General features: G+C 34.5%; 25 non-coding genes across 25 annotated transcripts; 18 read left to right on the top strand and 7 right to left on the bottom strand.

Moving 5' to 3' along the window:
- The first annotated feature begins 4,838 nt into the window (after positions 1-4,838).
- Positions 4,839-4,910, top strand: Trnaq-uug (transfer RNA glutamine (anticodon UUG)). Its single transcript has one exon. It is a non-coding gene; the product is annotated as a tRNA-Gln (tRNA).
- Positions 4,911-5,053: 143 nt separating this feature from the next.
- Trnaq-cug (transfer RNA glutamine (anticodon CUG)) lies at positions 5,054-5,125 on the top strand. Its single transcript has one exon. It is a non-coding gene; the product is annotated as a tRNA-Gln (tRNA).
- A 1,336-nt stretch (positions 5,126-6,461) lies between these two features.
- Positions 6,462-6,533, top strand: Trnaq-uug (transfer RNA glutamine (anticodon UUG)). The gene has a single exon. It is a non-coding gene; the product is annotated as a tRNA-Gln (tRNA).
- A 143-nt stretch (positions 6,534-6,676) lies between these two features.
- Trnaq-cug (transfer RNA glutamine (anticodon CUG)) lies at positions 6,677-6,748 on the top strand. The gene has a single exon. It is a non-coding gene; the product is annotated as a tRNA-Gln (tRNA).
- A 298-nt stretch (positions 6,749-7,046) lies between these two features.
- Positions 7,047-7,119, bottom strand: Trnak-uuu (transfer RNA lysine (anticodon UUU)). The gene has a single exon. It is a non-coding gene; the product is annotated as a tRNA-Lys (tRNA).
- Positions 7,120-8,081: 962 nt separating this feature from the next.
- On the top strand, positions 8,082-8,153 carry Trnaq-uug (transfer RNA glutamine (anticodon UUG)). The gene has a single exon. It is a non-coding gene; the product is annotated as a tRNA-Gln (tRNA).
- A 144-nt stretch (positions 8,154-8,297) lies between these two features.
- Trnae-cuc (transfer RNA glutamic acid (anticodon CUC)) lies at positions 8,298-8,371 on the top strand. The gene has a single exon. It is a non-coding gene; the product is annotated as a tRNA-Glu (tRNA).
- A 297-nt stretch (positions 8,372-8,668) lies between these two features.
- Trnak-uuu (transfer RNA lysine (anticodon UUU)) lies at positions 8,669-8,741 on the bottom strand. The gene has a single exon. It is a non-coding gene; the product is annotated as a tRNA-Lys (tRNA).
- A 961-nt stretch (positions 8,742-9,702) lies between these two features.
- Positions 9,703-9,774, top strand: Trnaq-uug (transfer RNA glutamine (anticodon UUG)). The gene has a single exon. It is a non-coding gene; the product is annotated as a tRNA-Gln (tRNA).
- Positions 9,775-9,917: 143 nt separating this feature from the next.
- On the top strand, positions 9,918-9,989 carry Trnaq-cug (transfer RNA glutamine (anticodon CUG)). The gene has a single exon. It is a non-coding gene; the product is annotated as a tRNA-Gln (tRNA).
- A 297-nt stretch (positions 9,990-10,286) lies between these two features.
- Positions 10,287-10,359, bottom strand: Trnak-uuu (transfer RNA lysine (anticodon UUU)). Its single transcript has one exon. It is a non-coding gene; the product is annotated as a tRNA-Lys (tRNA).
- A 962-nt stretch (positions 10,360-11,321) lies between these two features.
- Positions 11,322-11,393, top strand: Trnaq-uug (transfer RNA glutamine (anticodon UUG)). The gene has a single exon. It is a non-coding gene; the product is annotated as a tRNA-Gln (tRNA).
- Positions 11,394-11,536: 143 nt separating this feature from the next.
- On the top strand, positions 11,537-11,608 carry Trnaq-cug (transfer RNA glutamine (anticodon CUG)). The gene has a single exon. It is a non-coding gene; the product is annotated as a tRNA-Gln (tRNA).
- A 296-nt stretch (positions 11,609-11,904) lies between these two features.
- On the bottom strand, positions 11,905-11,977 carry Trnak-uuu (transfer RNA lysine (anticodon UUU)). The gene has a single exon. It is a non-coding gene; the product is annotated as a tRNA-Lys (tRNA).
- A 2,305-nt stretch (positions 11,978-14,282) lies between these two features.
- On the top strand, positions 14,283-14,354 carry Trnaq-uug (transfer RNA glutamine (anticodon UUG)). The gene has a single exon. It is a non-coding gene; the product is annotated as a tRNA-Gln (tRNA).
- Positions 14,355-14,876: 522 nt separating this feature from the next.
- On the bottom strand, positions 14,877-14,949 carry Trnak-uuu (transfer RNA lysine (anticodon UUU)). Its single transcript has one exon. It is a non-coding gene; the product is annotated as a tRNA-Lys (tRNA).
- A 966-nt stretch (positions 14,950-15,915) lies between these two features.
- Positions 15,916-15,987, top strand: Trnaq-uug (transfer RNA glutamine (anticodon UUG)). Its single transcript has one exon. It is a non-coding gene; the product is annotated as a tRNA-Gln (tRNA).
- Positions 15,988-16,475: 488 nt separating this feature from the next.
- Positions 16,476-16,548, bottom strand: Trnak-uuu (transfer RNA lysine (anticodon UUU)). The gene has a single exon. It is a non-coding gene; the product is annotated as a tRNA-Lys (tRNA).
- Positions 16,549-17,722: 1,174 nt separating this feature from the next.
- Positions 17,723-17,794, top strand: Trnaq-cug (transfer RNA glutamine (anticodon CUG)). The gene has a single exon. It is a non-coding gene; the product is annotated as a tRNA-Gln (tRNA).
- Positions 17,795-20,755: 2,961 nt separating this feature from the next.
- Positions 20,756-20,827, top strand: Trnaq-uug (transfer RNA glutamine (anticodon UUG)). Its single transcript has one exon. It is a non-coding gene; the product is annotated as a tRNA-Gln (tRNA).
- Positions 20,828-20,971: 144 nt separating this feature from the next.
- On the top strand, positions 20,972-21,043 carry Trnaq-cug (transfer RNA glutamine (anticodon CUG)). Its single transcript has one exon. It is a non-coding gene; the product is annotated as a tRNA-Gln (tRNA).
- A 1,306-nt stretch (positions 21,044-22,349) lies between these two features.
- Positions 22,350-22,421, top strand: Trnaq-uug (transfer RNA glutamine (anticodon UUG)). Its single transcript has one exon. It is a non-coding gene; the product is annotated as a tRNA-Gln (tRNA).
- A 1,555-nt stretch (positions 22,422-23,976) lies between these two features.
- On the top strand, positions 23,977-24,048 carry Trnaq-uug (transfer RNA glutamine (anticodon UUG)). The gene has a single exon. It is a non-coding gene; the product is annotated as a tRNA-Gln (tRNA).
- A 144-nt stretch (positions 24,049-24,192) lies between these two features.
- Positions 24,193-24,264, top strand: Trnaq-cug (transfer RNA glutamine (anticodon CUG)). Its single transcript has one exon. It is a non-coding gene; the product is annotated as a tRNA-Gln (tRNA).
- A 299-nt stretch (positions 24,265-24,563) lies between these two features.
- On the bottom strand, positions 24,564-24,636 carry Trnak-uuu (transfer RNA lysine (anticodon UUU)). The gene has a single exon. It is a non-coding gene; the product is annotated as a tRNA-Lys (tRNA).
- Positions 24,637-24,834: the final 198 nt, after the last annotated feature.

Below are 24,834 nucleotides of genomic sequence, written 5' to 3'. Positions count from 1 at the left end.
TCATACCACCATCATGTATTCCTACGCTGATTAAAGAGTTCAGGGATCGCCGTCCTTTTGCACACGACCGCTTAATATCTTCATCACATTGAAGGGTTGGAGTAAGGATGATCCCGGCATACTCTTTTTGTGTTACCCAGGCTATTTTTTTGATCACCCAATTTACACTGTATTTCTGGGGTGAACTTTTTACGACTGTTACAAAATCGAAGAAGCGAACTTTTAGTAGAGTTGTAGTTTAATCTCCATTTACATGAGAATTCAAACACAATGTCAAGTAGACGTTGAATATTGCCGACTGAACAGGATTGCAGTAGCGTATCATCAGCTAGAAAAACTGACGGTATGTGGATATCATGGATATGTAGACCTAGCAATGAGGAATCAAGATTTGAGATTAGTTCATCAATCATTATCAGAAACATCCAAGATGACAGAGTCCTACCTTGACCGACGCCTTGCATGACCTTGTACGGCTCTCCTCTTTTACCCTCGTATAGGACACAGGCCGAAACGTCTTCGAACGAATTCTGAAGCAACTGCCAGATTTTTCCGTTGAAACCTAGATGGTAAAGTTTATAGAGCAGACCGTTGACCCATACGCTGTTGAACGCTTTAGCGTTGTCTAGGAATGCCGCAAAAACAGTTGTGCTGATTTCAAAGTGATGGAAAACGGCTTCTCTCACGGTAAACGCTGCAGTGATACTACCACAGTTCGAACGGAATCCTTGTTGCAGTCTATGCGGGAAATTTATTCTGTCACAAACCACAGAAATTCTTTTGAAGAGAACTTTTTCGAGAAGCTTCTGAAGAACAGGAGTCAGGGTAATATCCCTATAATTATTCATATCAACCCTGGATTTTTTTCCACCCTTGAATAGAGTGATAACAATTCCATGCTTGAAAGACGGCGGATAACTTTCAAACTGCACTATTAAGTTGAATAACTCCGTTATGCGTTGTAATAGTAACGTTCCACCATAGCGTAAATGTTCTACTATCAGGTGATCATGGCCGCCGGCTTTACCATTTTTCATTTCTTTAAGGGCTGACGAAACCTCCTTTGTAACGATGTACTCCCGACATACTGTATTTGCATTCGTATAGGAATCTGTACGCATGCGGGTTACTTCCGACTCTATGTAAAGTTTGTGAGTTTCACGAAAATAGGTTTAGTCGAGAATTGCGCGAGCTCACTGTAATGTGCTGTCCATGCAGCTCGATTAATGTCCGGATCACGAGAAATTTCACCATTTACTTTAATTTCTGAAGTCTCTCGTCTCGTTATTTTTCGCGCACGAACAGCACGGTAAAATGTACCCGAGTCAATTTCTGCAGCTTGTTGTAAGCTCTGAAATTCGGACTGTTCATATTCATGGCGTGCTTGATCAAGTTCCCGCCTAAAGTCTCGTTTACAACGCTTGTAGTCACGATAAGACTGAAATTGGGATCCACGTGGGCGACCATCTTGTATCCACACTACTCGTCTTTCCCGCATTGTTTTGTGAAATGCTTTTACTTGGCCAGCGTTCCAGTAAGGTTTTAAGTAGGGCCGATATTTCTTAGAAGGTAGTGTGTCCTTTGAAGCAGTGCGTGTGGCTTCTACGATATTATTAACTAAGCATTGAAGATGATCAACACTAGCAGTGTCTGTATTTCGCGGAAAGGGTTCACGTAATAAGGCAGAGACTTGTGACGAATATCTTGTTAGTTGAGCAGCTGAACATTTTTTCCAGTTTACGGCGTATGGGTTACCTGCGTGTTCACGCACGAGAAGAGGTGTACGATAGCGAATGCGTATAGGCAAATGGTCGGATACATTAAGGTAATTATCGTCAAGAGTTGAGCATTCTTCAACACAGTCCACTCTTCGTGATTCAATGAACATGTGATCTATGAGTGACCCATTACCAGTTTTTGACACAAATGTTGACGTTCCACCGTTGGCCCAAGCTTGAGAGTTTATCGATACGAGGTCCTTGTCAACGATGAAAGGTTCTAAAATCTCACCTCTATCGTTTGGTCTCAGATGATTTTTACTTCCAAACTGTTTACTTATCTGTGCGTTGAAATCTCCAGCAATTATTACGTGTCCGTATTGTGAGTATTTATCGAGTAAGTCCGAGATGTGTTCAAGTGTTTCTTTATATACACCAATTGACACATTGGTGGACGGCATTAGGGTTCCGATAACAAAGACATGTGATCTGTTTTCCAATTGCAATGAACAGCAAATGACTCTATCATTACACTCGCTCTCGATAGGGCATACGTTTATCTCTTTACGCCATAGTATAGCCAGTCCGCCGAATCCTCTGTTACAGACTCTGCGTTCTGGCTCTAATGAGATCCTAGTATCACTTAAACCGTAAGATTTAAAATTTGAGTCAATACTTTGCAAAAAGTTCATTTGTTCCGGCAAGAGCCAATGCTCCGTCACAACAGCAATGTCAGTCTCTTTGAGAAGTTCAGAGAGCAGCGGGGTGCCGTACATGATTCCACGGATGTTCCAGCATACCAACGTGAATATGCAATAAAGGAGCGTCGGGTATTTACACACATATGGAGGCTTCATTGTCATGACGATCGGTGGGAACGCGACGTACCATCAAAACGGTTTCGATATTCCCATTCCCGAACGAGAACATCTTCAGGCCAGAATGTGGGGTCAGTAGCCGTTACAAAGTCACATTCGCGGACGTTTAATCTGGCTGTGTAGGTTGGTTCATCTCCACCCCAGTACTTGATTATTTGCATGAATGTCACCTTCACATCCCCTCTAGCAGCGAAGTCAACGATTGAGCTTATGACGTCCTCCTCGGGAGCGTTAGCGGTAATTCTTGACATCACAAGTTTCCTTGTACGTTGTTTGCGTCTTACACCACGAAACTCATATGTAGACACTCGCTGTTCAGTATTACGATTCTCTGTGCCAAGCTGTTGTTGCGTGTTGTAGCCGTGAAATGTCACGTTACGTGCAAGTTGATTTCCAGTGCTCGCGGTGACACCATTCAATGTCACAGATAAAACATTCGAACTGTTTGTGCGACGAGCAACGTTTGCATATGTATCACGGACAGTTTCAGTATGATTCAAGCTGCTTTTGTTAGTGATGGGAGGTGTGCTGTCACTTGCGTTTACCACTGTATCACTACATATGTCAATAATGCCACTCGAATTGCACACACCGGTTCCTTCATCTCTCAGTACTTCCGGCACTTTGATATGAATTTTGGAGTTGGGGTTAAACGACTCATTACCTACTAACGAGTTCACTTGTTTTGGTATGGTCTCGGATTCTTTACGCTCTATTTCCATGCGAGTGTTTTTCAAGGCATTTCTGAGTGTATTTATTTCATCATCCTTTTGTTTATTCACAGAATGCATTTTACGTAATTCTGCTTTGAGTTCATTGATGTCTGAGCGCAAGTCATTACTTATGTGATTTATTCAGTCAATCATCTCGTTTCGCATGTTTACAATCAATATAAACAAATCAGCCACGGTTTGTTTAGCGATGGATGTGTCTGGATCATAGGAACTGCACGACTGCTCACCTGTACCGTTATCGTCTCGGTTGGGAGATTCGGCACTGAACACTAGTTTTGGTATTGTCCCACTGTGTGGTATCGACGTGTTGGGATCATCTTTTTGTCTGATCATGTGTTTAATTTCAGAAAAATCCGTTCCTCCATCAATGTAATGGAACAACGCGTATATATCATCTAGATATTTCTCGATTGCGGACGAATGACCACCGTTTGTTCGTCTAACGAGTGTTCCACGAGGTGTATCGTGTTTACTGTCGAGAGCCAAGTCGTACAATGCTTGTCTTACGTGCGCGAGCTCATCGACATTACCTTTGTAGATCGAACGAAGCTTTTTCTTAAATTTCACTTTGTCGAACGACCCGACCGTTTGCAAGAGCTGAGTATACGTGCCTCTGTCTATTTGTGTTGATGTCATACTATGTTCCTCATTATCAGCACTTACGGAGTTATCACCATCCATAGCAAGTTCACTCGTAGTCGATACCACTCAGTGAATAAGTTCGAGCAAAATATTTACGAATAGTTCTTGTTCTGGCACTAAACCAGCGATTTCACATAATCAAATGTCAGTTATGACCGCAGTCACTATTACAAGTTCATTATATGTTTCTCTGGTCTGATTTTAGAACCAGAGAGAGTTACTAGATGGTTAGATTGCAAAAAAATTGCAGAGCATATTTGAATTGTGTGTTTACCTGTCACGCCACCTTCATATCAATAAAAAATAGTCCCCTACAATATCTTAATGTATACTCTTTGATGTGTTGTTTGTTGATTCAGAATAAACTAAGGATTACTGTAATAAATCAATCAAACTGATTTTAACTATGTTTCTTGTTTATCGTTTGTCATTTGCAAAAACTAGTCGACTGGAAGGTGGAAGCTTGAAAATTTGACGTTGTGGAACGACTTTGTCATCCAGCTGTTCCATTAATCTCGTTTCTCTTCGTATATGGGTGTCATAATTTAAAACATAATATAATAACCTTTCAATTATATTTATTTTCATAAATTATTCTAATGTAAATATATGGATTGAATGTATTTTTCTAATTTTCATAGCGGCTATGAATAGCAGAACCTATCCACATATCTTCCGAGAACGGCATATTTTGATAGCTTCTACTATTCACAGCCGCTATGAAAATTAGAAAAATACATTCAATCCCTAATCATATATTGAAAACTCAAATTCACTTATGGACAGTTGAAAGAATTGATAGTTGAAAGTTGTGTGAAAATATTTCATTCATTTGGTGGTTCCGAAGACAGGATTCATCATTAAGCGGTTCTATGGTGTAATGGTTAGCACTCAGGACTTTGAATCCTGCGATCCGAGTTCAAATCTCGGTAGAACCTATTTCAACCACTGTTTTTATTAATATTTTTACTGCCGAATCCTCGCATTTGATACTTAAGAAATGCTTAAAACGATTACCTATCACCTTTTCAGGATCAAATGTCTGATGATAACGGTAGCTTGTAACAAGCTTTCGCTAAGCGGTTCTATGGTGTAATGGTTAGCACTCAGGACTCTGAATCCTGCGATCCGAGTTCAAATCTCGGTAGAACCTTAAATGATTTTTGAATCACTCTTTTTATCCATTCAATTATTTTATAAGATGTAATGCTTATAAATTATTCTAATACTTACACTTTTGACGAAATAAATTAAAACAATTTCAGATGATAAAAAAGACTGAGACCGAAATGTTTGCAGAAAGCTCATATTCATCGTTTCTTAAATACTCATTCTAACGCTTGGAGGAATATCTTCCTACAAGGGCTTTCTTCCAAATGAACACAAAAAATGTTAATGGAAACAAAATATCTATGGGCATATTGAAGAGAAGATCAAAATTCAAAACATAAACGCCCATGTAGGGACTCGAACCCTAGACCCTCAGATTAAAAGTCTGATGCTCTTACCGACTGAGCTACACGGGCTTCTTACATGATGCAACCAACGGAAATCGATTCACGTTTTTCCCTTTTCGGCCTAGTTACTGATTCAAAAACGTATTTATCCTAGTTGAATATGTTTTCATACTTATTCTTTGAAATGTTTTCTAACACACAAAAGTATTTAAAGTTCATTTTTTGTTTCTTTTAACCATACACGTATTATCATTTAGACATAATTCGATTCAATGTATACTCTATCATTTAGATGGTAAACAAATTTGGATGTATTAACATTCTGAGTATTTCGTCACTATATGCATCAACCAACTGACGAAAACAAACATGTCCCTATGAAAACACTATGAATACACTATGAATACAACGATTCTCGTGCATCGATCAGCTGATATCAAACATCACGCCACCTTCATATCAATAAAAAATAGTCCCCTACAATATTTTAATGTATACTCTTTGATGTGTTGTTTGTTGATTCAGAATAAACTAAGGATTACTGTAATAAATCAATCAAACTGATTTTAACTATGTTTCTTGTTTATCGTTTGTCATTTGCAAAAACTAGTCGACTGGAAGGCGGAAGCTTGAAAATTTGACGTTGTGGAACGACTTTGTCATCCAGCTGTTCCATTAATCTCGTTTCTCTTCGTATATGGGTGTCATAATTTAAAACATAATATAATAACCTTTCAATTATATTTATTTTCATAAATTATTCTAATGTAAATATATGGATTGAATGTATTTTTCTAATTTTCATAGCGGCTATGAATAGCAGAACCTATCCACATATCTTCCGAGAACGGCATATTTTGATAGCTTCTACTATTCACAGCCGCTATGAAAATTAGAAAAATACATTCAATCCCTAATCATACATTGAAAACTCAAATTCACTTATGGACAGTTGAAAGAATTGATAGTTGAAAGTTGTGTGAAAATATTTCATTCATTTGGTGGTTCCGAAGACAGGATTCATCATTAAGCGGTTCTATGGTGTAATGGTTAGCACTCAGGACTTTGAATCCTGCGATCCGAGTTCAAATCTCGGTAGAACCTATTTCAACCACTGTTTTTATTAATATTTTTACTGCCGAATCCTCGCATTTGATACTTAAGAAATGCTTAAAACGATTACCTATCACCTTTTCAGGATCAAATGTCTGATGATAACGGTAGCTTGTAACAAGCTTTCGCTAAGCGGTTCTATGGTGTAATGGTTAGCACTCAGGACTCTGAATCCTGCGATCCGAGTTCAAATCTCGGTAGAACCTTAAATGATTTTTGAATCACTCTTTTTATCCATTCAATTATTTTATAAGATGTAATGCTTATAAATTATTCTAATACTTACACTTTTGACGAAATAAATTTAAAACAATTTCAGATGATAAAAAAGACTGAGACCGAAATGTTTGCAGAAAGCTCATATTCATCGTTTCTTAAATACTCATTCTAACGCTTGGAGGAATATCTTCCTACAAGGGCTTTCTTCCAAATGAACACAAAAAATGTTAATGGAAACAAAATATCTATGGGCATTGAAGAGAAGATCAAAATTCAAAACATAAACGCCCATGTAGGGACTCGAACCCTAGACCCTCAGATTAAAAGTCTGATGCTCTACCGACTGAGCTACACGGGCTTCTTACATGATGCAACCAACGGAAATCGATTCACGTTTTCCTTTTCGGCCTAGTTACTGATTCAAAAACGTATCTATCCTAGTTGAATATGTTTTCATACTTATTCTTTGAAATGTTTTCTAACACACAAAAGTATTTAAAGTTCATTTTTTGTTTCTTTTAACCATACACGTATTATCATTTAGACACAATTCGATTCAATGTATACTCTATCATTTAGATGGTAAACAAATTTGGATGTATTAACATTCTGATTATTTCGTCACTATATGCATCAACCAACTGACAAAACAAACATGTCCCTATGAAAACACTATGAATACACTATGAATACAACGATTGTCGTGCATCGATACAGCTGATATCAAACATCACGCCACCTTCATATCAATAAAAAATAGTCCCCTACAATATTTTAATGTATACTCTTTGATGTGTTGTTTGTTGATTCAGAATAAACTAAGGATTACTGTAATAAATCAATCAAACTGATTTTAACTATGTTTCTTGTTTATCGTTTGTCATTTGCAAAAACTAGTCGACTGGAAGGCGGAAGCTTGAAAATTTGACGTTGTGGAACGACTTTGTCATCCAGCTGTTCCATTAATCTCGTTTCTCTTCGTATATGGGTGTCATAATTTAAAACATAATATAATAACCTTTCAATTATATTTTATTTTCATAAATTATTCTAATGTAAATATATGGATTGAATGTATTTTTCTAATTTTCATAGCGGCTATGAATAGCAGAAGCTATCCACATATCTTCCGAGAACGGCATATTTTGATAGCTTCTACTATTCACAGCCGCTATGAAAATTAGAAAAATACATTCAATCCCTAATCATATATTGAAAACTCAAATTCACTTATGGACAGTTGAAAGAATTGATAGTTGAAAGTTGTGTGAAAATATTTCATTCATTTGGTGGTTCCGAAGACAGGATTCATCATTAAGCGGTTCTATGGTGTAATGGTTAGCACTCAGGACTTTGAATCCTGCGATCCGAGTTCAAATCTCGGTAGAACCTATTTCAACCACTGTTTTTATTAATATTTTTTACTGCCGAATCCTCGCATTTGATACTTAAGAAATGCTTAAAACGATTACCTATCACCTTTTCAGGATCAAATGTCTGATGATAACGGTAGCTTGTAACAAGCTTTCGCTAAGCGGTTCTATGGTGTAATGGTTAGCACTCAGGACTCTCTGAATCCTGCGATCCGAGTTCAAATCTCGGTAGAACCTTAAATGATTTTTGAATCACTCTTTTTATCCATTCAATTATTTTATAAGATGTAATGCTTATAAATTATTCTAATACTTACACTTTTGACGAAATAAATTAAAACAATTTCAGATGATAAAAAAGACTGAGACCGAAATGTTTGCAGAAAGCTCATATTCATCGTTTCTTAAATACTCATTCTAACGCTTGGAGGAATATCTTCCTACAAGGGCTTTCTTCCAAATGAACACAAAAAATGTTAATGGAAACAAAATATCTATGGGCATTGAAGAGAAGATCAAAATTCAAAACATAAACGCCCATGTAGGGACTCGAACCCTAGACCCTCAGATTAAAAGTCTGATGCTCTACCGACTGAGCTACACGGGCTTCTTACATGATGCAACCAACGGAAATCGATTCACGTTTTCCTTTTCGGCCTAGTTACTGATTCAAAAACGTATCTATCCTAGTTGAATATGTTTTCATACTTATTCTTTGAAATGTTTTCTAACACACAAAAGTATTTAAAGTTCATTTTTTGTTTCTTTTAACCATACACGTATTATCATTTAGACATAATTCGATTCAATGTATACTCTATCATTTAGATGGTAAACAAATTTGGATGTATTAACATTCTGAGTATTTCGTCACTATATGCATCAACCAACTGACGAAAACAAACATGTCCCTATGAAAACACTATGAATACACTATGAATACAACGATTGTCGTGCATCGTACAGCTGATATCAAACATCACGCCACCTTCATATCAATAAAAAATAGTCCCCTACAATATTTTAATGTATACTCTTTGATGTGTTGTTTGTTGATTCAGAATAAACTAAGGATTACTGTAATAAATCAATCAAACTGATTTTAACTATGTTTCTTGTTTATCGTTTGTCATTTGCAAAAACTAGTCGACTGGAAGGCGGAAGCTTGAAAATTTGACGTTGTGGAACGACTTTGTCATCCAGCTGTTCCATTAATCTCGTTTCTCTTCGTATATGGGTGTCATAATTTAAAACATAATATAATAACCTTTCAATTATTTTTATTTTCATAAATTATTCTAATGTAAATATATGGGTTGAATGTATTTTTCTAATTTTCATAGCGGCTATGAATAGCAGAAGCTATCCACATATCTTCCGAGAACGGCATATTTTGATAGCTTCTACTATTCACAGCCGCTATGAAAATTAGAAAAATACATTCAATCCCTAATCATACATTGAAAACTCAAATTCACTTATGGACAGTTGAAAGAATTGATAGTTGAAAGTTGTGTGAAAATATTTCATTCATTTGGTGGTTCCGAAGACAGGATTCATCATTAAGCGGTTCTATGGTGTAATGGTTAGCACTCAGGACTTTGAATCCTGCGATCCGAGTTCAAATCTCGGTAGAACCTATTTCAACCACTGTTTTTATTAATATTTTTACTGCCGAATCCTCGCATTTGATACTTAAGAAATGCTTAAAACGATTACCTATCACCTTTTCAGGATCAAATGTCTGATGATAACGGTAGCTTGTAACAAGCTTTCGCTAAGCGGTTCTATGGTGTAATGGTTAGCACTCAGGACTCTGAATCCTGCGATCCGAGTTCAAATCTCGGTAGAACCTTAAATGATTTTTGAATCACTCTTTTTATCCATTCAATTATTTTATAAGATGTAATGCTTATAAATTATTCTAATACTTACACTTTTGACAAAATAAATTAAAACAATTTCAGATGATAAAAAAGACTGAGACCGAAATGTTTGCAGAAAGCTCATATTCATCGTTTCTTAAATACTCATTCTAACGCTTGGAGGAATATCTTCCTACAAGGGCTTTCTTCCAAATGAACACAAAAAATGTTAATGGAAACAAAATATCTATGGGCATTGAAGAGAAGATCAAAATTCAAAACATAAACGCCCATGTAGGGACTCGAACCCTAGACCCTCAGATTAAAAGTCTGATGCTCTACCGACTGAGCTACACGGGCTTCTTACATGATGCAACCAACGGAAATCGATTCACGTTTTCCTTTTCGGCCTAGTTACTGATTCAAAAACGTATTTATCCTAGTTGAATATGTTTTTCATACTTATTCTTTGAAATGTTTTCTAACACACAAAAGTATTTAAAGTTCATTTTTTGTTTCTTTTAACCATACACGTATTATCATTTAGACATAATTCGATTCAATGTATACTCTATCATTTAGATGGTAAACAAATTTGGATGTATTAACATTCTGAGTATTTCGTCACTATATGCATCAACCAACTGACGAAAACAAACATGTCCCTATGAAAACACTATGAATACACTATGAATACAACGATTGTCGTGCATCGTACAGCTGATATCAAACATCACGCCACCTTCATATCAATAAAAAATAGTCCCCTACAATATTTTAATGTATACTCTTTGATGTGTTGTTTGTTGATTCAGAATAAACTAAGGATTACTGTAATAAATCAATCAAACTGATTTTAACTATGTTTCTTGTTTATCGTTTGTCATTTGCAAAAACTAGTCGACTGGAAGGCGGAAGCTTGAAAATTTGACGTTGTGGAACGACTTTGTCATCCAGCTGTTCCATTAATCTCGTTTCTCTTCGTATATGGGTGTCATAATTTAAAACATAATATAATAACCTTTCAATTATTTTTATTTTCATAAATTATTCTAATGTAAATATATGGGTTGAATGTATTTTTCTAATTTTCATAGCGGCTATGAATAGCAGAAGCTATCCACATATCTTCCGAGAACGGCATATTTTGATAGCTTCTACTATTCACAGCCGCTATGAAAATTAGAAAAATACATTCAATCCCTAATCATACATTGAAAACTCAAATTCACTTATGGACAGTTGAAAGAATTGATAGTTGAAAGTTGTGTGAAAATATTTCATTCATTTGGTGGTTCCGAAGACAGGATTCATCATTAAGCGGTTCTATGGTGTAATGGTTAGCACTCAGGACTTTGAATCCTGCGATCCGAGTTCAAATCTCGGTAGAACCTATTTCAACCACTGTTTTTATTAATATTTTTACTGCCGAATCCTCGCATTTGATACTTAAGAAATGCTTAAAACGATTACCTATCACCTTTTCAGGATCAAATGTCTGATGATAACGGTAGCTTGTAACAAGCTTTCGCTAAGCGGTTCTATGGTGTAATGGTTAGCACTCAGGACTCTGAATCCTGCGATCCGAGTTCAAATCTCGGTAGAACCTTAAATGATTTTTGAATCACTCTTTTTATCCATTCAATTATTTTATAAGATGTAATGCTTATAAATTATTCTAATACTTACACTTTTGACAAATAAATTAAAACAATTTCAGATGATAAAAAAGACTGAGACCGAAATGTTTGCAGAAAGCTCATATTCATCGTTTCTTAAATACTCATTCTAACGCTTGGAGGAATATCTTCCTACAAGGGCTTTCTTCTAAATGAACACAAAAAATGTTAATGGAAACAAAATATCTATGGGTATTGAAGAGAAGATCAAAATTCAAAACATAAACGCCCATGTAGGGACTCGAACCCTAGACCCTCAGATTAAAAGTCTGATGCTCTACCGACTGAGCTACACGGGCTTCTTACATGATGCAACCAACGGAAATCGATTCACGTTTTCCTTTTCGGCCTAGTTACTGATTCAAAAACGTATTTATCCTAGTTGAATATGTTTTCATACTTATTCTTTGAAATGTTTTCTAACACACAAAAGTATTTAAAGTTCATTTTTTGTTTCTTTTAACCATACACGTATTATCATTTAGACATAATTCGATTCAATGTATACTCTATCATTTAGAATGGTAAAAATTTGGATGTATTAACATTCAAATTTGGATGTATTAACATTCTGAGTATTTCGTCACTATATAATGGGTGTCATAATTTAAAACATAATATAATAACCTTTCAATTATTTTTTATTTTCATAAAAATTTTAAAAATTCTAATGTAAATATATGGGTTGAATGTATTTTTCTAATTTTCATAGCGGCTATGAATAGCAGAAAGCTATCCACATATCTTCCGAGAACGGCCATATTTTCGATAGCTTTCTACTATTCACAGCCGCTATGAAAATTAGAAAAATACATTCAATCCCTAATTCATACATTGAAAACATCAAATTCACTTATGTGACAGTTTGAAAGAATTGATAGTTGAAAGTTGTGTGAAAATATTTCATTCATTTGGTGGTTCCTGAAGACAAGGATTCATCATTAAGCGGTTCTATGGTGTAATGGTTAGCACTCAGGACTTGAATCCTGCGATCCGAGTTCGCAAATCTCGGTATGAAACCTATTTTCAAACCACTGTTTTTATTAATATTTTTACTGCCGAAATCCTCCGGCATTTGATACATAAGAAATGGCTTAACAACGAGTACCTATCACCTTTTCAGGATCAAAATGTCTGATGATAACGGTAGCTTGATACAAGCTTTTCGCTTAAGCGGTTCTAATGAGTGTACTGTTAGCACTCACAGGACGTCTGAATCCTGCGATCCGAGTATCAAATCTCGGGTCGAACCCTAAATGAATTTTGAATCACTTCTATTTTATCCATTCAATTATATTTATAAGAATTGTAATGCTTATAAATTATTCTAATTACTTACACTTTTGACGAACCTATAATTAAAACAATTTCAGATGATAAAAAAGACTGAGACCGAAATGTTTGCAGAAAAGCTCATATTCATCGTGTTCTTAAATACTCATTCTAACGCTTGGAGGAATATCTTCCTACAAGTGGCTTCCTTCCAAATGAACACAAAAAATGTTAATGGAAACAAAATATCTATGGGCATTGAAGAGAAGATTCAAACATTCAAAACATAAACGCCCATGTAGGGACTCGACCCTAGACCCTCAGATTAAAAGTCTGATGCTCTAAACCGACTGAGCTACACGGGCTTCTTACATGATGCAACCAACTCGAAATCGATTCACGATTTCCTTTTCGGCCTATTTACTGATTCAAAAACGTTATCATACCTAGTTGATTATGTTTTCATACTAATTCTTTGAAATTTTTTCTAACACACAAAAGTATTTAAAGTTCATTTTTTGTTTTTTTTAACCATACACGTATTATCATTTAGACATAATTCGATTCAATGTATACTCTATCATTTAGATGGTAAACAAATTTGGATTTATTAACATTCTGAGTATTTCGTCACTATATGCATCAAACCAACTGACGAAAACAAACATGTCCCTATGAAAACACTATGAATACACTATGAATACAACGATTGTCGTGCATCGTACAGCTGATATCAAACATCACGCCACCTTCATATCAATAAAAAATAGTCCCCTACAATATTTTAATGTATACTCTTTGATGTGTTGTTTGTTGGTTCAGAATAAACTAAGGATTACTGTAATAAATCAAACTGATTTTAACTATGTTTTCTTGTTTATCGTTTGTCATTTGCAAAAACTAGTCGACTCTGGAAGGCGGAAGCTTGAAAATTTGACGTTGTGGAACGACTTTGTCATCCAGCTGTTCCATTAATCTCGTTTCTCTTCGTATATGGGTGTCATAATTTAAAAAGCATAATATAATAACCTTTCAATTATTTTTATTTTCATAAATTATTCTAATGTAAATATATGGATTGAATGTATTTTTCTAATTTTCATAGCGGCTATGAATAGCAGAAGCTATCCACATATCTTCCGAGAACGGCATATTTTTGATAGCTTCTACTATTCACAGCCGCTATGAAAATTAGAAAAATACATTCAATCCCTAATCATACATTGAAAACTCAAATTCACTTATGGACAGTTGAAAGAATTGATAGTTGAAAGTTGTGTGAAAATATTTTCATTCATTTGGTGGTTCCGAAGACAGGATTCATCATTAAGCGGTTCTATGGTGTAATGGTTAGCACTCAGGACTTTGAATCCTGCGATCCGAGTTCAAATCTCGGTAGAACCTATTTCAATTCAACACTGTTTTTATTAATATTTTTACTGCCGAATCCTCGCATTTGATACTTAAGAAATGCTTAAAACGATTACCTATCACCTTTTCAGGATCAAATGTCTGATGATAACGGTAGCTTGTAACAAGCTTTCGCTAAGCGGTTCTATGGTGTAATGGTTAGCACTCAGGACTCTGAATCCTGCGATCCGAGTTCAAAATCTCGGTAGAACCTTAAATGATTTTTGAATCACTCTTTTTATCCATTCAATTATTTTATAAGATGTAATGCTTATAAATTATTCTAATACTTACACTTTTGACGAAATAAATTAAAACAATTTCAGATGATAAAAAAAGACTGAGACCGAAATGTTTGCAGAAAGCTCATATTTCATCGTTTCTTAAATACTCATTCTAACGCTTGGAGGAATATCTTCCTACAAGGGCTTTTCTTCCAAATGAACACAAAAAAATGTTAATGGAAACAAAATATCTATGGGCATTGAAGAGAAGATCAAAAATTCAAAACATAAACGCCCATGTAGGGACTCGAACCCTAGACCCTCAGATTAAAAGTCTGATGCTCTACCGACTGAGCTACACGGGCTTCTTACATGATGCAACCAACGGAAATCGATTCACGTTTTCCTTTTCGGCCTAGTTACTGATTCAAAAACGTATTTATCCTAGTTGAATATGTTTTCATACTTATTCTTTGAAATGTTTTCTAACACACAAAAGTATTTAAAGTTCATTTTTTGTTTCTTTTAACCATACACGTATTATCATTTAGACATAATTCGATTCAATGTATACTCTATCATTTAGATGGTAAACAAATTTGGATGTATTAACATTCTGAGTATTTCGTCACTATATGCATCAACCAACTGACGAAAACAAACATGTCCCTATGAAAACACTATGAATACACTATGAATACAACGATTGTCGTGCATCGTACAGCTGATATCAAACATCACGCCACCTTCATATCAATAAAAAATAGTCCCCTACAATATTTTAATGTATACTCTTTGATGTGTTGTTTGTTGATTCAGAATAAACTAAGGATTACTGTAATAAATCAATCAAACTGATTTTAACTATGTTTCTTGTTTATCGTTTGTCATTTGCAAAAACTAGTCGACTGGAAGGCGGAAGCTTGAAAATTTGACGTTGTGGAAACGACTTTGTCATCCAGCTGTTCCATTAATCTCGTTTTCTCTTCGTATAATGGGTGTCATAATTTAAAACATAATATAATAACCTTTCAATTATTTTTATTTTCATAAATTATTCTAATGTAAATATATGGGTTGAATGTATTTTTCTAATTTTCATAGCGGCTATGAATAGCAGAAGCTATCCACATATCTTCCGAGAACGGCATATTTTGATAGCTTCTACTATTCACACAGCCGCTATGAAAATTAGAAAAATACATTCAATCCCTAATCATACATTGAAAACTCAAATTCACTTATGGACAGTTGAAAGAATTGATAGTTGAAAGTTGTGTGAAAATATTTCATTCATTTGGTGGTTCCGAAGACAGGATTCATCATTAAGCGGTTCTATGGTGTAATGGTTAGCACTCAGGACTTTGAATCCTGCGATCCGAGTTCAAATCTCGGTAGAACCTATTTCAACCACTGTTTTTATTAATATTTTTACTGCCGAATCCTCGCATTTGATACTTAAGAAATGCTTAAAACGATTACCTATCACCTTTTCAGGATCAAATGTCTGATGATAACGGTAGCTTGTAACAAGCTTTCGCTAAGCGGTTTCTATGGTGTAATGGTTAGCACTCAGGACTCTGAATCCTGCGATCCGAGTTCAAATCTCGGTAGAACCTTAAATGATTTTTGAATCACTCTTTTTATCCATTCAATTATTTTATAAGATGTAATGCTTATAAATTATTCTAATACTTACACTTTTGACAAAATAAATTAAAACAATTTCAGATGATAAAAAAGACTGAGACCGAAATGTTTGCAGAAAGCTCATCTAACGCTTGGAGGAATATCTTCCTACAAGGGCTTTCTTCCAAATGAACACAAAAAATGTTAATGGAAACAAAATATCTATGGGCATTGAAGAGAAGATCAAAATTCAAAACATAAACGCCCATGTAGGGACTCGAACCCTAGACCCTCAGATTAAAAGTCTGATGCTCTACCGACTGAGCTACACGGGCTTCTTACATGATGCAACCAACGGAAATCGATTCACGTTTTCCTTTTCGGCCTAGTTACTGATTCAAAAACGTATTTATCCTAGTTGAATATGTTTTCATACTTATTCTTTGAAATGTTTTCTAACACACAAAAGTATTTAAAGTTCATTTTTTGTTTCTTTTAACCATACACGTATTATCATTTAGACATAATTCGATTCAATGTATACTCTATCATTTAGATGGTAAACAAATTTGGATGTATTAACATTCTGAGTATTTCGTCACTATATGCATCAACCAACTGACGAAAACAAACATGTCCCTATGAAAACACTATGAATACACTATGAATACAACGATTGTCGTGCATCGTACAGCTGATATCAAACATCACGCCACCTTCATATCAATAAAAAATAGTCCCCTACAATATTTTAATGTATACTCTTTGATGTGTTGTTTGTTGGTTCAGAATAAACTAAGGATTACTGTAATAAATCAAACTGATTTTAACTATGTTTCTTGTTTATCGTTTGTCATTTGCAAAAACTAGTCGACTGGAAGGCGGAAGCTTGAAAATTTGACGTTGTGGAACGACTTTGTCATCCAGCTGTTCCATTAATCTCGTTTCTCTTCGTATATGGGTGTCATAATTTAAAACATAATATAATAACCTTTCAATTATTTTTATTTTCATAAATTATTCTAATGTAAATATATGGATTGAATGTTATTTTTCTAATTTTCATAGCGGCTATGAATAGCAGAAGCTATCCACATATCTTCCGAGAACGGCATATTTTGATAGCTTCTACTATTCACAGCCGCTATGAAAATTAGAAAAATACATTCAATCCCTAATCATACATTGAAAACTCAAATTCACTTATGGACAGTTGAAAGAATTGATAGTTGAAAGTTGTGTGAAAATATTTCATTCATTTGGTGGTTCCGAAGACAGGATTCATCATTAAGCGGTTCTATGGTGTAATGGGTTAGCACTCAGGACTTTGAATCCTGCGATCCGAGTTCAAATCTCGGTAGAACCTATTTCAACCACTGTTTTTATTAATATTTTTACTGCCGAATCCTCGCATTTGATACTTAAGAAATGCTTAAAACGATTACCTATCACCTTTTCAGGATCAAATGTCTGATGATAACGGTAGCTTGTAACAAGCTTTCGCTAAGCGGTTCTATGGTGTAATGGTTAGCACTCAGGACTCTGAATCCTGCGATCCGAGTTCAAATCTCGGTAGAACCTTAAATGATTTTGAATCACTCTTTTTATCCATTCAATTATTTTATAAGATGTAATGCTAAATGCTTATAAATTATTCTAATACTTACACTTTTGACGAAATAAAATAAAACAATTTCAGATGATAAAAAAAGACTGAGACCGAAATGTTTGCAGAAAGCACATATTCATCGTTTCTTAAATACTCATTCTAACGCTTGGAGGAATAAATCTTCCTACAAGGGCTTTCTTCCAAATGAACACAAAAAATGTTAATGGAAACAAAATATCTATGGGCATTGAAGAGAAGATCAAAATTCAAAACATAAACGCCCATGTAGGACTCGAACCCTAGACCCTCAGATTAAAAGTCTGATGCTCTACCGACTGAGCTACACGGGCTTCTTACATGATGCAACCAACGGAAATCGATTCACGTTTTCCTTTTCGGCCTAGTTACTGATTCAAAAACGTATCTATCCTAGTTGAATATGTTTTCATACTTATTCTTTGAAATGTTTTCTAACACACAAAAGTATTTAAAGTTCATTTTTTGTTTCTTTTAACCATACACGTATTATCATTTTAGACATAATTCGATTCAATGTATACTCTATCATTTAGATGGTAAACAAATTTGGATGTATTAACATTCTGAGTATTTCGTCACTATATGCATCAACCAACTGACGAAAACAAACATGTCCCTATGAAAACACTATGAATACACTATGAATACAACGATTGTCGTGCATCGTACAGCTGATATCAAACATCACGCCACCTTCATATCAATAAAAAAATAGTCCCCTACAATATTTTAATGTATACTCTTTGATGTGTTGTTTGTTGATTCAGAATAAACTAAGGATTACTGTAATAAATCAATCAAACTGATTTTAACTATGTTTCTTGTTTATCGTTTTGTCATTTGCAAAAACTAGTCGACTGGAAGGCGGAAGCTTGAAAATTTGACGTTGTGGAACGACTTTGTCATCCAGCTGTTCCATTAATCTCGTTTCTCTTCGTATATGGGTGTCATAATTTAAAACATAATATAATAACCTTTCAATTATTTTTATTTTCATAAATTATTCTAATGTAAATATATGGATTGAATGTATTTTTCTAATTTTCATAGCGGCTATGAATAGCAGAAGCTATCCACATATCTTCCGAGAACGGCATATTTTGATAGCTTCTACTATTCACAGCCGCTATGAAAATTAGAAAAATACATTCAATCCCTAATCATACATTGAAAACTCAAATTCACTTATGGACAGTTGAAAGAATTGATAGTTGAAAGTTGTGTGAAAATATTTCATTCATTTGGTTGGTTCCGAAGACAGGATTCATCATTAAGCGGTTCTATGGTGTAATGGTTTAGCACTCAGGACTTTGAATCCTGCGATCCGAGTTCAAATCTCGGTAGAACCTATTTCAACCACTGTTTTTATTAATATTTTTACTGCCGAATCCTCGCATTTGATACTTAAGAAATGCTTAAAACGATTACCTATCACCTTTTCAGGATCAAATGTCTGATGATAACGTAGCTTGTAACAAGCTTTCGCTAAGCGTTCTATGGTGTAATGGTTAGCACTCAGGACTCTGAATCCTGCGATCCGAGTTCAAATCTCGGTAGAACCTTAAATGATTTTTGAATCACTCTTTTTATCCATTCAATTATTTTATAAGATGTAATGCTTATAAATTATTCTAATACTTACACTTTTGACGAAATAAATTAAAACAATTTCAGATGATAAAAAAGACTGAGACCGAAATGTTTGCAGAAAGCTCATATTCATCGTTTCTTAAATACTCATTCTAACGCTTGGAGGAATATCTTCCTACAAGGGCTTTCTTCCAAATGAACACAAAAAATGTTAATGGAAACAAAATATCTATGGGCATTGAAGAGAAGATCAAAATTCAAAACATAAACGCCCATGTAGGGACTCGAACCCTAGACCCTCAGATTAAAAGTCTGATGCTCTACCGACTGAGCCTACACGGCTTCTTACATGATGCAACCAACGGAAATCGATTCACGTTTTCCTTTTCGGCCTAGTTACTGATTCAAAAACGTATTTATCCTAGTTGAATATGTTTTCATACTTATTCTTTGAAATGTTTTCTAACACACAAAAGTATTTAAAGTTCATTTTTTGTTTCTTTTAACCATACACGTATTATCATTTAGACATAATTCGATTCAATGTATACTCTATCATTTAGATGGTAAAACAAATTTGGATGTATTAACATTCTGAGTATTTCGTCACTATATGCATCAACCAACTGACGAAAACAAACATGTCCCTATGAAAACACTATGAATACACTATGAATACAACGATTGTCGTGCATCGTACAGCTGATATCAAACATCACGCCACCTTCATATCAATAAAAAATAGTCCCCTACAATATTTTAATGTATACTCTTTGATGTGTTGTTTGTTGATTCAGAATAAACTAAGGATTACTGTAATAAATCAATCAAACTGATTTTAACTATGTTTCTTGTTTATCGTTTGTCATTTGCAAAAACTAGTCGACTGGAAGGCGGAAGCTTGAAAATTTGACGTTGTGGAACGACTTTGTCATCCAGCTGTTCCATTAATCTTGTTTCTCTTCGTATATGGGTGTCATAATTTAAAACATAATATAATAACCTTTCAATTATTTTTATTTTCATAAATTATTCTAATGTAAATATATGGATTGAATGTATTTTTCTAATTTTCATAGCGGCTATGAATAGCAGAAGCTATCCACATATCTTCCGAGAACGGCATATTTTGATAGCTTCTACTATTCACAGCCGCTATGAAAATTAGAAAAATACATTCAATCCCTAATCATACATTGAAAACTCAAATTCACTTATGGACAGTTGAAAGAATTGATAGTTGAAAGTTGTGTGAAAATATTTCATTCATTTGGTGGTTCCGAAGACAGAATTCATCATTGAGCGGTTCTATGGTGTAATGGTTAGCACTCAGGACTTTGAATCCTGCGATCCGAGTTCAAATCTCGGTAGAACCTATTTCAACCACTGTTTTTATTAATATTTTTACTGCCGAAATCCTCGCATTTGATACTTAAGAAATGCTTAAAACGATTACCTATCACCTTTTCAGGATCAAATGTCTGATGATAACGGTAGCTTGTAACAAGCTTTCGCTAAGCGGTTCTATGGTGTAATGGTTAGCACTCAGGACTCTGAATCCTGCGATCCGAGTTCAAATCTCGGTAGAACCTTAAATGATTTTTGAATCACTCTTTTTATCCATTCAATTATTTTTATAAGATGTAATGCTTATAAATTATTCTAATACTTACACTTTTGACGAAATAAATTAAAACAATTTCAGATGATAAAAAAGACTGAGACCGAAATGTTTGCAGAAAGCTCATATTCATCGTTTCTTAAATACTCATTCTAACGCTTGGAGGAATATCTTCCTACAAGGGCTTTCTTCTAAATGAACACAAAAAATGTTAATGGAAACAAAATATCTATGGGTATTGAAGAGAAGATCAAAATTCAAAACATAAACGCCCATGTAGGGACTCGAACCCTAGACCCTCAGATTAAAAGTCTGATGCTCTACCGACTGAGCTACACGGCTTCTTACATGATGCAACCAACGGAAATCGATTCACGTTTTCCTTTTCGGCCTAGTTACTGATTCAAAAACGTATCTATCCTAGTTGAATATGTTTTCATACTTATTCTTTGAAATGTTTTCTAACACACAAAAGTATTTAAAGTTCATTTTTTGTTTCTTTTAACCATACACGTATTATCATAGACATAATTCGATTCAATGTATACTCTATCATTTAGATGGTAAACAAATTTGGATGTATTAACATTCTGAGTATTTCGTCACTATATGCATCAACCAACTGACGAAAACAAACATGTCCCTATGAAAACTATGAATACACTATGAATTGAGTGTCGAGCATGTACAGTGATATCAAACAACGCCACACCTTCATATCAATAAAAAATAGTCCCCTATGTATTCTTTTGATGTGTTGTTTTGATGACAGAATTCACTAAGGATTACTGTAATAAATCAAATCCAACGTTTTAACTATGTTTCTTGTTTATCGTTTGTCATTTGCAAAAACTAGTCGACTGGAAGGCGGAAGCTTGAAAATTTGACGTTGTGGAACGACTTTGTCATCCAGCTGTTCCATTAATCTCGTTTCTCTTCGTATATGGGTGTCATAATTTAAAACATAATATAATAACCTTTCAATTATATTTATTTTCATAAATTATTCTAATGTAAATATATGGATTGAATGTATTTTTCTAATTTTCATAGCGGCTATGAATAGCAGAACCTATCCACATATCTTCCGAGAACGGCATATTTTGATAGCTTCTACTATTCACAGCCGCTATGAAAATTAGAAAAATACATTCAATCCCTAATCATACATTGAAAACTCAAATTCACTTATGGACAGTTGAAAGAATTGATAGTTGAAAGTTGTGTGAAAATATTTCATTCATTTGGTGGTTCCGAAGACAGATTCATCATTAAGCGGTTCTATGGTGTAATGGTTAGCACTCAGGACTTTGAATCCTGCGATCCGAGTTCAAATCTCGGTAGAACCTATTTCAACCACTGTTTTTATTAATATTTTTACTGCCGAATCCTCGCATTTGATACTTAAGAAATGCTTAAAACGATTACCTATCACCTTTTCAGGATCAAATGTCTGATGATACGGTAGCTTGTAACAAGCTTTTCGCTAAGCGGTTCTATGGTGTAATGGTTAGCACTCAGGACTCTGAATCCTGCGATCCGAGTTCAAAATCTCGGTAGAACCTTAAATGATTTTTGAATCACTCTTTTGTATCCATTCAATTATTTTATAAGATGTAATGCTTATAAATTATTCTAATACTTACACTTTTGACGAAATAAATTAAAACAATTTCAGATGATAAAAAAAGACTGAGACCGAAATGGTTTCGCAGAAAGCTCATATTCATCGTTTCTTAAATACTCATTCTAACGCTTGGGAGGAATATCTTCCTACAAGGGCTTTCTTCTAAATGAACACAAAAAATGTTAATGGAAACAAAATATCTATGGGCATTGAAGAGAAGATCAAAATTCAAAACATAAACGCCCATGTAGGAACTCGAACCCTAGACCCTCAGATTAAAAGTCTGATGCTCTACCGACTGAGCTACACGGGCTTCTTACATAATGCAACCAACGGAAATCGATTCACGTTTTCCTTTTCGGCCTAGTTACTGATTCAAAAACGTATTTATCCTAGTTGAATATGTTTTCATACTTATTCTTTGAAATGTTTTCTAACACACAAAAGTATTTAAAGTTCATTTTTTGTTTCTTTTAACCATACACTATTATCATTTAGACCATAATTCGATTCAATGTATACTCTATCATTTAGATGGTAAACAAATTTGGATGTATTAACATTCTGAGTATTTCGTCACTATATGCATCAACCAACTGACGAAAACCAAACATGTCCCTATGAAAAATACTATGAAATACACTATGAATACAACGATTGTCGTGCATCGTACAGCTGATATCAAACATCACGCCACCTTCATATCAATAAAAAATAGTCCCCTACAATATTTTAATGTATACTCTTTGATGTGTTGTTTGTTGATTCAGAATAAACTAAGGATTACTGTAATAAATCAATCAAACTGATTTTAACTATGTTTCTTGTTTATCGTTTGTCATTTGCAAAAACTAGTCGACTGGAAGGCGGAAGCTTGAAAATTTGACGTTGTGGAACGACTTTGTCATCCAGCTGTTCCATTAATCTCGTTTCTCTTCGTATATGGGTGTCATAATTTAAAACATAATATAATAACCTTTCAATTATTTTTATTTTCATAAATTATTCTAATGTAAATATATGGATTGAATGTATTTTTCTAATTTTCATAGCGGCTATGAATAGCAGAAGCTATCCACATATCTTCCGAGAACGGCATATTTTGATAGCTTCTACTATTCACAGCCGCTATGAAAATTAGAAAAATATTTCAATCCCTAATCATACATTGAAAACTCAAATTCACTTATGGACAGTTGAAAGAATTGATAGTTGAAAGTTGTGTGTGAAAATATTCATTCATTTGGTGGTTCCGAAGACAGGATTCATCATTAAGCGGTTCTATGGTGTAATGGTTAGCACTCAGGACTTTGAATCCTGCGATCCGAGTTCAAATCTCGGTAGAACCTATTTCAACCACTGTTTTTATTAATATTTTTTACTGCCGAATCCTCGCATTTGATACTTAAGAAATGCTTAAAACGATTACCTATCACCTTTTCAGGATCAAATGTCTGATGATAACGGTAGCTTGTAACAAGCTTTCGCTAAGCGGTTCTATGGTGTAATGGTTAGCACTCAGGACTCTGAATCCTGCGATCCGAGTTCAAATCTCGGTAGAACCTTAAATGATTTTTGAATCACTCTTTTTATCCATTCAATTATTTTATAAGATGTAATGCTTATAAATTATTCTAATACTTACACTTTTGACGAAATAAATTAAAACAATTTCAGATGATAAAAAAAAGACTGAGACCGAAATGTTTGCAGAAAGCTCATATTCATCGTTTCTTAAATACTCATTCTAACGCTTGGAGGAATATCTTCCTACAAGGGCTTTCTTCTAAATGAACACAAAAAATGTTAATGGAAACAAAATATCTATGGGTATTGAAGAGAAGATCAAAATTCAAAACATAAACGCCCATGTAGGGACTCGAACCCTAGACCCTCAGATTAAAAGTCTGATGCTCTACCGACTGAGCTACACGGGCTTCTTACATGATGCAACCAACCGAAATCGATTCACGTTTTCCTTTTCGGCCTAGTTACTGATTCAAAAACGTATTTATCCTAGTTGAATATGTTTTCATACTTATTCTTTGAAATGTTTTCTAACACACAAAAGTATTTAAAGTTCATTTTTTGTTTCTTTTAACCATACACGTATTATCATTAGACATAATTCGATT

The sequence above is a fragment of the Argopecten irradians genome, unplaced genomic scaffold (genome assembly GCF_041381155.1).
Source record: "Argopecten irradians isolate NY unplaced genomic scaffold, Ai_NY scaffold_0672, whole genome shotgun sequence".
Classification (NCBI taxonomy): Eukaryota; Metazoa; Mollusca; class Bivalvia; order Pectinida; family Pectinidae; genus Argopecten; species Argopecten irradians.
This window is presented reverse-complemented; position numbering and strand designations above follow the sequence as displayed.